Source organism: Siphateles boraxobius, unplaced genomic scaffold (assembly GCF_051911475.1).
Source record: "Siphateles boraxobius isolate OS27281-9 unplaced genomic scaffold, OSU_SipBor_1 148, whole genome shotgun sequence".
Taxonomy (NCBI): domain Eukaryota; kingdom Metazoa; phylum Chordata; class Actinopteri; order Cypriniformes; family Leuciscidae; genus Siphateles; species Siphateles boraxobius.
The window spans coordinates 93768-106472 of NW_027508753.1; the positions used below are offsets into that span (position 1 = coordinate 93768).

Sequence of the window (12705 nt, forward strand, 5' to 3'; positions counted from 1 at the left end):
AACCCACACAGAACTGATCATCTCTGAACCAGTTTGAACTGAACCTGGTAAAACAAAAACAACTTATTTAATGGATAAACACAAGTATTTGTCTGGTACCTTTTATTGGATGATGAATAAGACAAATTTTTTTAAAATGTACTTATTATTTAGTCCCAGAACTAGATAAAAATGTATTAATGTTGCAAAAGAAAATTAACTTTCATATATTGCAGATCCTTTATGTATTTTTAATGTTTTTAATGTTCCCCAATAAATCTTTATAAATGGTCAGTGAATTAAACATGAATATACTGTATATATGAATATTCATAGAGCATATATATATATATATATATATATATATATATATATATATATATATATATATATATATATTTTAGCTGTTGACCCCAAAAAACAAGTGTTTAAGGACACAAAAGTGGATACAGGCAATTGAATATTACTCTGAGAACAAATTTATGTCCACTGGAGAGGAACGTAATCGGCGACCGGTATAGCTTAGCCTACAGAAACTGATATTTGACTAAGTGACAATGTTTACTGCTCACGTAGTGTATGTTTAGTGCATACTGAGTGTCAGATCCCACAATTAACCCATTCTTCCAGCTGATGCTTCACGTCTTATTGCCCGTATCCACTGTGGCATCGTGAGAGGAAGGGTATCACCAAAGTCTGGGTTGATTCACAAATCGAGTCCAGGCGGAGATCAAGTCACTGGTTTCTTTTTAATAATCCACTCAAAACTCCAACACTTTTGAACCAAAACACTTTTCCAGCTTCTCTTAATGCTCTCTAATAAAAAGCAGCTCAGTCTCTCTGTTCTCAGCTCATTAACAGCTTTTCTGCTTCACTCGCAACAGCTGTGTCCCTGGTAACTGTAGTCCGGGACCAGGCGACCATCTTGGTTTGTAGTCCCCATTGCTGCAAACACCTAGATGGCACATACCTTGCCTCTATGACATACCCTCTCACGATGCCACACCACCTTTGTCTCCTTGAACGCTCATTTTTTTGGGTCGACATCTTATAAAAACGTATTTCTGGGTTTTTTAGCTTGTTTGCTGTACATCCTTCAGTGAAAATTAAGATTGATTATGTCCCTATCAACACATGACCAACATCACCTGAATGTATTTTCTCTAGTGATCGACCGATGTATCGGTTTACTGATATTTTTCCCGATATTTAAGCATTTTCCCATTATCGGGAATCGGTTTTGTAATATCGGATTTTCCGATAAACGGAGCCATCTTGTGGCCGTTTTGAGAATTCCGCCATTGCAGCCCGCGTCGAAAAAAAAGTTTGTTCATATTGCTGAGCACTCACTGGGTTGATGATCAGGAATGCTCAAGCACGGCCACTGAATGAAACTTTTGACAAGATTATCTTGTTTAAACACCCTAGATTATATTATCATTTACTACATAGCAATTATTTCGCTAATACACATCTAAATATACCGCTTGGTGGAAATTAATTATTTATTATCTGCACTCGCGATCGCGGTTGAGTAACGTATAGCCTAATGTTATAGTTATGTGTAAATGCATAGATAAACAGCACTTTGTCATAAAGCATTTCATGATCTAGACCGACAAAAATATTAATAATAATTAATAACATACTAGTTGGAAAATGCAATGATGTATATGCTGTTTTGTTTGTTACTTTCCTGATGTTATAGGCTATTCCAGCTAATATTATGCAGTGAATTAATATTACCCAGTGAATTATTCCTCACTCTTAGTTTAAACCTATTAAACGGCACATAAACCTTCTAAAACTGTTTAAAATGAATTACATTTCTGCAAAGGTGATATGACTCCCCTGTCAATTATTTTTTCCATATGAAAACATTAGACTTTTAACATTTATTTTGCCTATTGTTAACATTGTTGCTGCTGATGCTTATAAATGATATGTATAATTTAGATATAAATTATATAATGTAATAATATAAATGTTTTTATTGTAATTTGATTAGTTTACCATTTATGAAAACAAATAAACATATCCAAATATGTTAGAATAGTTTTTGTGCTTTATTTTTTACCTCATCAAAGCTTTTATTTTTAAACAAAGACACTTAGTAACAGAGCACTTTATTTTTTGGACTCAGACCCCTCTATTTATTTGTGTATAAATATAAAGTTATTTTTTTTTTATGCAAGGAGGGAGTGATTGTTATAAATAAAATGGTTTGTTCAGTGCATTTGTGTTGTAATAATTGTGCCAAAAACAGAAGTATAACAGTAAATAAATATCGGTTCTGCATATCGGTTATCGGGCACATACACATGCAAATAATCTGTATCGGTATCGGTTATAAAAAATCAATATCGGTCGATCACTAATTTTCTCTCAGCTTTTCTTGACAAATGTGCTTCAAAAACACACAATCAGCCAAAGACAGAATGACATTGAAAAGTCATAGGTCAAAGAACCAAATAACAGTGTAAAGCCCGGCTCGATCGTCCCAAACAAGGTCTTCCGATCCGCGGGTGAAGGTCTCTGCGCGTTACTGTCTTTCCTTTTAAATTAGGAGTAAATTAGTTCCTTATTCCTTTTCAACATTCAAGATTAAATATAATAAATTTTTTCATATGTATCAACTCGTTATTTCATCTGACTCCATAAATGAAAAAGGTTTTAATGATATTTGGGCATTATTAAAAGTGAACGAATATTTGATTACTCTTTTTTTAACTCTTTCATTATTTTTTACCCGTTCAGATTAGAAAGTTGTGTCTCTCAGAGGTCCTCACGTCTTCCACGGTCACCAAACAGTTTCGGTCACCAAACAGAGGTAATTGGTTAATATCTCAGACGGTCGGATTCACCCTTACACAATCAAAGATACTTTTATATAGCCCCCTAGAATTTGCATAAACTTGAACTCAAAGTAATGTTTACTTCAGGTAGAGGTATGACCACTACTATATGTAAGTTAACCAACTTTACTTCTCTTATAATAGCTTTGGATTGGCCATATCGTGGTTTCCCACGTAAACTTATCTAAAGTAACGTTAAATTAAAACAGAGGTAAAACAGACGCACCCAGGTTTAGATTGGGCAAGCACCATTTTTGCTGCCCTGAACAGAAATATTTCGTCTCTGCAAAACAAACTTGAATTAGTGCCAAATATTAGTCGTCACTAATCTGACACAAACTTGCTGGAACATACGACAGTGTTGTTAGTAACAACACTAACAATGTTGTTGTTAGTCAACATTGTTGACTAACAAATTTAAAGTCAGTCAGAATAAATTCAAATGTTTACAATTTATTGACCTGGTAATAGAACAATAATTCAAAATCCAATTCATCAATCAAATATAATAGCAACAATTCAGATATCGAGGAATTCATTTTCACTAAATCAAAATTAAAAGAGAGAAATATTAAGTGAGAGGACATAAAAGTGAGCTCTGATGTAATAGACAACTGCTAGAAAATACTAGAATCAATTTGATCAAATAAGTATCTTTCCATGAATGAGGTACATACATACATTTATCTTGATTTGGAATTTTTTAACTAATCACAACTAACATTTATTTTTTCTTGCAGAATTAACATTAATGCTTTTGAAAACTAAATGTTGCCAACACGGCCCAAAGTGTTTCGAATTATGTGTGAATACGACAAAGGGGAAATTAAACTAGACAGATGTTTAAATAAATAATCTCATGACTTTGATGAGTAGCAAGCAGAAGTAATCAAGGAATCCAGATTTGCTTTTACCTGGTAACATTAGAGTTTGCTGGATTATACATAAGAAGAACCAATCATAATGAAGAAAAATGATGTAATGAATCATCTTTGCCATGCTCCTATTCTATAAAAACTATTCAAAGGCATTGTCTGGAGTCTGTCTGGTTAATGCTGTGCAGCAGATTAGTGGAACACAAGAGATCTTATGGTGCAAGTCATCTCGTAAAGACATATTTCGTGACATATTTTTGATTTATATATATTTTTGATGAAATCCGATGGCTCAGGGGGGCTAATTCACAGCCACTCAATTAACACATTGAAGTCCCGGAAAAGGTAGAAAACGCATCTTTAAAATAGACCATGTGACTACAGTGGTTCAACCTTCATTTTATGAAGCGACTAGAATATTTTTTGTGCACCAAAAAAACTAAATAACAACTTTATCCATCTATTTCTTCTCTTCCGTATCTGTCTCCGACGCGCATTCACGAGAGCACCACGACACATCCGTGTGGAAAGCCGGGATCCTCTGTTATAAAGCGAGATACATGTGTCGTCTCATCGTCTGAATTATCCAAACTTTCAAGATGTGTCATGACAATATCACAATCGATGCAGCACAGTCTCCTGTTCAGTAGCATCGCTGGCACTGGTGATCTGAGCGTGCCTCTGCTTTAAACACATCCCTGCGTTTCCGGGTCATAGGTCAGAACGCCAGCTCCTGCTCATCACCACACACACACACACACATACACACACGCATGAGTCGACTAATACGGAAGAGAAGAACTTGTTGAATAAAGTCGTTATTTGAGTAATTGGGTAATTACCAGAGGTGTCAAAAGTATTCACATTCATTACTCAGGTAGAAGTAATGACGAGGCTATTTCTAAAATGTAAGGAGTAGAAGTAAAAAGTCGGCTGAAAAATAATTACTCAAGTAAAGTATAGATACCCAAAATTTCTACTTGAGTAAGGTAACAAAGTATTTGTACTTTGTACAACTCTGGGAATATGCAATTATTCTATTATAATTATGCCTTTTAGTGTATAAAAAACTCCTGTTTTGTAGTAAAGCACAATTGTAACCCTATATAAAGAAAGTGGATTATAAAGAAAAACACTGTAAATTGTTGTTGTAAAGGGATTTATTAAGAAAATGGTTTATAAAGAAAAACACTGCAATTGTTTTTGTTTGAGATGCACCGATTGATCGGCTGGTGACCGGAATCGGCCGATTTTCACGTGATCGGCCATGACCGGCGACCGGCCGATCAGTCTGACATATTCCGATTTTCAGCCGGTCAAATGCACTCGGGCGCTGCATGATTAACCCTCTGGGGGCGACAAACGCGCCGGCGCGTTTTGCTCGATTTTTTTTTCACATAGCAGGAAAATAGACTTAAAATACTCTGTCATTTTTGGTCATAGAGACTTAGGAAATATAAATAAATAATCTCTTCAATGTCTATTTTTTTGTGTCCATTTACAATCGAAAAAAAACATTGTGCTTTTGTAAAATAAAGAAAATAAACAGGCTGTGCTTTCTGTCTCTCCATCTCCGTTAACCTTTTTTCTGGAGCACGTCTCTAAACTTAAACAAAACTCAGCGAATACTATTTAGCCAAGCATGAGCAATATATCTTTATTATCATTTAAGTTTGAACTTTTAAAATATCTAATTCAAAACTAAAATAAATATTCTCTGTTTATGTAATCTATAAAAAAAGAGAGGGGTGTCAGCCTATCTCATTATCGTTCGCTCAGCTCATTATTCTGCTAATGTGACACGCCCACGGACAGCGCGCGCTATTAAGATGCAAATGATCTGAAGCGACACATGCAAATGTGTCAACGCCCCTCATAAACGCAAACTCTAAAAAAAGATGTGTTAAAAAACAACACACAGGATGTGTTGATGGTATTTTGACACATGTTGTGTACACTAAAAAAAGATGTGTTAAAAACAACACATAAGATGTGTTGATGGTATTTTGACACATGTTGTGTATATTTTTAACACACAATGTGTGTTAAAATGTAACTCTGGATAGAATAGCAGTGGGTGGAAGGAAGTTCGTGTTTATGAAAAAATTATAGGTATATTTTATATGGTATCCCATAAAATGCTCTAAAATAAATAAAGCAATACATTCAAATAAATAAATTAAATCTTCATTCATGAAAACTTAAAGATTAATGGGTGTTTTTTTTTTTGCAGCCAATCACATCATGACTCTTTTTCAATGTCTTTTTCAAATGCTGCTTTCACTTGTTATTAATAACCAGATTAACGTTATTTCTGTCAGACTCTACAGAAGCTCTTATTGAGAATTAACAGGTTTTGGTGTTGACGATTCATTGAATGTTTCATTTAAAGTCACCAGAATCGTGATTAGTGTCAGTTTTATTTGGGCTCTTGACCCTTGACTCTTTAATATTAGTTTTCTCTGATTGCTATAAATTTTTGTTTATTTTAACACATATGAAATAGCAGAAATAGTCATGGGAACAATATGCCCAGATGATGATAATATCATCATGGACACGTAAGATTATTAAGCTTAGCAAGAGTTTAATATTTGAAAGATGAATATAATATATAAAAGATGATTTTTAAAAAGATAAGAATATTGCAATTAACTTTAAATTAATTTTTAAAAACACAGTTCATAAAGAGCCTTTACAGTCTAAGGTATCAAACAGACTTCAAGAATCAGCGTATGAATCTCAACAATGGTGACAAATGAAAAGCTTCATGCTGCAATGCATTCTGGGTGCCACCATAGTACAAATCTCATCCATGACTCCCAGCATGCATTGCGGCATGAAGCTTTTCTTTTGTCACCATTGTTGAGATTCATATGCTGATTCTTGAGGTCTGTGTTTGACTACTTTCTGTTGCAGATTAAAATTATCAGAAAACATTTTTATTCTTATTCTGCACTGCTGGATAGCATGGTGTAGTGTCACAAGATTGTTATAACTAACAGCACATAAATAAATTTAATGCACACCAACCATATACTTGATCAGAACAGCCCTTGCTGATTATGACATCATCAAGTATCATCTGATCATATTTTCTCTCACCATAACAAATTGTATTATATTATAATACAGTTAAAGCAGCCAGAGAAAAACTAAAAGAAGAGTAAAGGGTCAAGAGCTCAAATAAAGGAGCCATTAATCACGATTCTGGTGACTTCAAATAAAACATTCAATGTAACATCAACATCTAAAACTCAATTTTAACTTATTCTCAATAAGAGCTTGTCTATGTAGATTCATGATGTCTAAACCATCCAAATGTTCAAACAAACTCTTTATTAAACGTCACTGGACTACATAAACACAAGTTAACAATACGTTTCAGTGTTCATCCAAACACTCAGTTGTAAAAACACAGGAAGTAACTCTGGCAAATACACACTGACTACAGTCACATGTGACACATATCTGACACAAGTTGTGTAACTATAACACATTAGTGTGTAAAAGGTTTCAACACACTTCTGTGTAAGAGGAATAACACATTAGTTGTGTTAAAGGTAATACAAAATGTGTAGCCCTAAACACAGAGGTGTGTTAAGATATAACACAGGTTGTGTGTTAAATTTGACACAACATGTGTTGTCCCTGAGCACACACACTACATGTGTTAAAATCTACACAACATGTGTTGACCCTGAGCTGATTCAGCACATGTGTTAAAATCTACACAACATGTGTTGTCCCTGAGCTGATTCAGCACATGTGTTAAAATCTACACAACATGTGTAATAGTTAACACATCTCTTTTTACAGGTTGTGTTGTTTTCAACTCATCATTTTATAAGAGCGTGCCGACACTCACCATCACTGTGAATGGTATGTAGTGTTTGCTATGTTCTCAAACATACAGGCCAGTGTAGATACAAGTTATTTATATAAAATATTTTGTCAGTTGCTACATTTTAAATAATTCAAAGTGGAAACTCTGTTAACTGTTATCTCTCATGAATTTTTGTCAAAAGCAGCATTATCAGTTATGGGTTGAAGTGTGAATAACTGAATAATGTCCAGTACAGTGAGTCTGTCCAGTCATTGAGCTTGAGACATTGTCTTGTACTTTGTGTGCACATGCATTCTGTACTCGACTATTGATTAAACGGTTAATATTTTTGCATCTGGCCCTTTCGCTTTATTTTTAAAATGACACAATGTGTGTGTTAAAATGACTTGCACATTTATGGTGTTAAATTTGACACAACATGTTGTCCCTGAGCACACTCACTATATGTGTTAAAACTGACACAACACATCTCTTTTTAGAGTGTACATTTTTAATTCCACATTAATCCATCAAAACACAAGTAAACACATCTTTGTGTAAAAATAACACATCTTTGTGTTGACCTAGTTGACACAATAGATATGTTAAAGAAAGGGACACATAAGTTGTGTCAAATTTGACACAATATGTGTTGTCCCTGAGCTGATTCAGCACATGTGTTAAAATTTAACACATTATGTGTTGTTTTTAACACATCTGTTCTAAGAGTGCAATAACACAACAAACTGAATCATCAGATTAATGTACTATTTCTCTTGCGAGGCTGTGTGAGGAATAATCCTGGGACATTTCCCTCAGAACATGTGCTGGTTTATTTTCATTTCGAAGAGCGACGGATCTAGCCGAGAATTGTGAGTAGCCTAAGTTTTTTATTCTTGTGCTTTGTTCTAATCGCGATATGGAATAGTGTCTGTAAATGCAAAACGACTGTTTAAATTTGAATCGCGTTTCTGTGTGTGATGAATGAACGGCAGAGATGCGCTGTTTACCACAACTCGCAAAAAGACAGTTTAAATTTGAATCGCGTTTCTGTGTGTGAATGAATGAACCGCTTTTAGCAAACTATATTGCTATACTGAGATGAGTAAAAATCGACCGAAATATGTTGAAATAAAATGTATTTGTATAAGCAACGTATTAAACTGCAAATTACGTAACATCGCGCAACAACATCAGCATCACACGTGCATTCGGACCGCACATGTAGGAAACCTTGTGAATTACGTCCATTTCACACCGCAAGCGTGAGCAGCGGTTTTTTTTTATTTTTTTCGCCGTGCATGTTAATCAATGAGTGCATTCACACCGAGAGCAGGAGCAGGGCATGAGCGTCGAGCAGCAGCGTCGTGTGAGCAGCAGTGAAGCGGGCTTTCAGCGCCGAGTCTATTTTTGCTGCGCTGCTCACGCTCAATTTAAGCGATTGTTTAGCCTGGCTGGACATGTGGCAGACGAGAGAAGAACTGTTTGCGAAATAAGACTTGCCATTGATGTACAAGTGATTGCAATAGGCGTGTGTGTGTGTGTGTGTGTGTTTTGAGAAACATCTTTATACTGCAAGGCTATTTTTATTTTATTTGCTATTTAGATATTATTTGATTGCCATTACCTGTTCTCATACAGAAGTTTAGTTTCCTAAATAAGTAAATATATCACTTATTTTTTAATTGAATGTATATAAATGAAAATGGTTCTTCTATACCATAACACTGCACTATGTGAATTTCCCACACCAGGAGTAATAATTTATATAGTTTTATTTTATTTTATTTGTTCAAAAAATGTTCTATATTCTATTAAAGAAAAGATAGAAAATAAATATTTGTGTTTGCTGTAAAGTGGTTAGAAAAAATGAAATCGGAATCGGCTAAAATCGGTATCGGCAGGCCAAACTCATGAAAAATCAGAAATCGGAATCGGCCTAGAAAATTGTAATCGGTGCATCTCTAGTTTTTGTAAAATTGTTTATTGAGAAAGTGGTTTATAAAGAAAAACATACCACACGTAATGTTTTAAGCATTTATTAAAAAGCATAGTGAGGAACAAAGCATGTATTAGAAAGTGTTTTGCTAAAGAAAGAAGAAAAATGCAAGCATTACCGTCGTATGTGTTCTGGACGAGGCAAAAGGGGAAAGGGTCTGAAGAAGGAGGACGAAGAGAAGAAAGGCTTTATGTAAACAATTCCTAGGGAGTTTCCAGGAGTGGATTTCTGAAGATGTCAAACAGTTTGATGGACTTTAAAAGGACTGAAAGGACAATATGAAGGAGATGCTGATTCACCGGACCTCTCCGCTGTTAGATGCCTTGCCATTGCGCCTCTTGCAGTTAAAACTTGTAAACGATTTGTTTTTGATTTACTTTTATTTTTGTTTTATATATTAGTACATTGTATGTAAACTAGTTAAAGGTTGTATCAGTGATTTCTGGCCCAAAAATAAATGTCTAATCTTTCCTAACGATCCGCTAGCTGCCCGCCCCATAAGCATGCCGTCCAAAAACCGCGTCTCTGTAGGCAGCCTAGGCTCTGAGATCTGCACACAAAAACAAATGGGTACAACCACCACTCAAAGCCAAAATAAACAGTGTTCCAACCAATCACTGACAGGGGCGGGTGTTGCTCCGATTTCGCGTCCAGCCGTGCACGAGCGCAAAACCTCACAACACCCGCCCCTGTCAGTGATTGGTTGGAACACTTTATTTTGGTTTTGAGTGGTGGTTGTACCCATTTGTTTTTGTGTGCAGATCTCAGAGCCTAGGCTGCCTACAGAGACGCGGTTTTTGGACGGCATGCTTATGGGGCGGGCAGCTAGCGGATCGTTAGGAAAGATTAGACATTTATTTTTGGGCCTGAAATCACTGATACAACCTTTAACCTATAATTAATAAAAATATATATAATTGAAATTAAGAAGCTTGCCTGCATTAAGTCTCTGTTTTACAAAAGCTTGAGCTGAACTGACCACGCAGAAGTCTTCAGTGATCTAAATATTGTAAGTATGGAAATTCAAATGCTTATTATTTAATACAGATTTGACTTACTTTACCTAACCTGAGAATAATTCAAATAAGGTAAAAGGTGTTTAAAATTACGCACCATAAAACAAAATCTTTGATGTAAACTCTTGCCAAGGTTTTAAGGGTGCAAAGTAAATGTTTATAATGTGTTGACCAAAACATAACGTATTATACTGGACACATGCATCGCTTTTTTAGTTTTGTCGACTGTATTCAGGTTTCAGCAGTTTCAGCACACACAGGCCTATGCTACCTATGCTAGATATGGTTGTTGCAGCGGTTCTCAAATCACCAGTACAGAACCGAGAACTGTTTCTTTCGGACACGTTTGATACGGAGAACCGATGACCTGGAGATACTGAGCATGAGTGATAACATCATCTCTGAACCGAACATTTACTTGAACTGATGCTGTGCTGATACACGGGCACGGGTGAACCGACGACTTACATGAGGGGCTGAATTCGGCGAAATGTAAGTTTATTTAATAACAAATAAAATCAAATTGATGAAGACTAAAGGGTAGCTACTTTTATCCAGCGGGATGATAGAATTGACGTCATAACGTAAAATAACTGCTGAACCGTTTTTTGTCCGAAAGAACCGGTTTGCGGAAATGAACCGAACTTCCCATCACTACAACAAATGATGTTTTATTAACAAAGTTCGGGAGGAGCACGTTCAGATAATTAAACCTAATTAATCACACGTGGAGCACACTCAGATAATCAAACCTAATTAGACATGAGTGGAGCACACTCTGCTAATCAACTCAATCAACAAGTCAATTGGTGTATACACAGCAAACTTACCTCCGTTCATTGAGAGTTTAACAGCATCCCTCCACCAACCCATCTCCTCAGCAGATCATCTCACTTTATTCTGAGGGTGAGGGCTGCCAGAAACACACATTAGGCTATTTGAGTTATTTCTCACAACATGACATAAAACATAATACAAAAACATTAATGACACTCAGAAACAATAGAATAACATATCCATATCTAAATATAGTTCTACTTTCTAATAACTACATTCATAACAATAAAGTAGTTAGATCATTAAAATATTTTGATCACATTAATATTTATGTATAGATTTAAAATCTCTCACGTGGCTTATTATAGGCTGAATGTTAATTCCTTTTCAATATATTTTAATAATGTAAAGTAACTAACAAATGTGAAGTGTCAATGATTAAAAGGGTATAAATAAAGTGGCAGCAGGTACTTGAGATCGATTCCCCTCACAGATCTCAAACTTTAACTTTTGACTCGACATTCAGTAACAGTTCTCACTCTAAACACGAGACAATCACACAAACGAACACACACTCGCTCAGTTCAACTCAACATATTCTCCTCATGCTCGCTGCTGCTGCACTAAATGTTGTGTTATTAATCAAACTGTATAAAGTGTGTGTGATGGTTGTGTAATTGTGTAAGTATGAGAAATGCCGTGAACTGCTCTCCTCACTTCAGAAATGAACACAAGTTCGGGACGGGTCACTGCCGCTCGAGTGGGTGTGTTGAAGGTTTCTCATTGGTGAAAGGAGATTCTTTGCATTTCGCATTGGCCAATCAGTTCATTGAGAAAATGCGTTAGCCATGTCAGGAAAAATGTCATAAGCACAGGGTTTTAACTTATTTCAGGTGCTTTGAGGGATGTGCAGCTGTTGAATGAACTTGACGTGTTTTCCCAAGTGCTTAACACAAAGGACAGGGCAATAATTTGGATTAAAAGTTGTATTAAAATTAAACATTTAGGCCATTGCAGGACATCAAATATGACAACTGAATTGAAATCCTGTAATACAAATATAACATTTTATGAGAACAGAAATTTAAGAAGTCACATTTTTGAGGAACCTACAACGGTAAAATGACAGTACAATGTTGATGCAGGAAAGATGAAGGAATAACAGTATTTGCCAATATGCAAACTTATTTCTTATTTATTTATTTATTTATTTTATTTAATGCACATTTTTTTGTTGTTGTATTTTTGAGAACACTGGGCAGAATATGTCATTTGTAATATCATTGTCTAATTTCATAGACAAAAATATTACTGATGTGCCTTGGTAATTGTACATTAAATTAATTATTTAATTGTATCAGCTTTTCCTCTGTTTATT

At 35.2% G+C, this 12705-nt stretch overlaps 1 protein-coding gene across 1 annotated transcript in view; it reads right to left on the reverse strand.

The window, feature by feature from the left end:
• The window catches only part of LOC143738532 (uncharacterized), a 158364-nt gene that overhangs the window by 505 nt on the left and 145154 nt on the right, over window positions 1-12705 (reverse strand). The gene's annotated exons all lie outside the window — the stretch shown is intronic.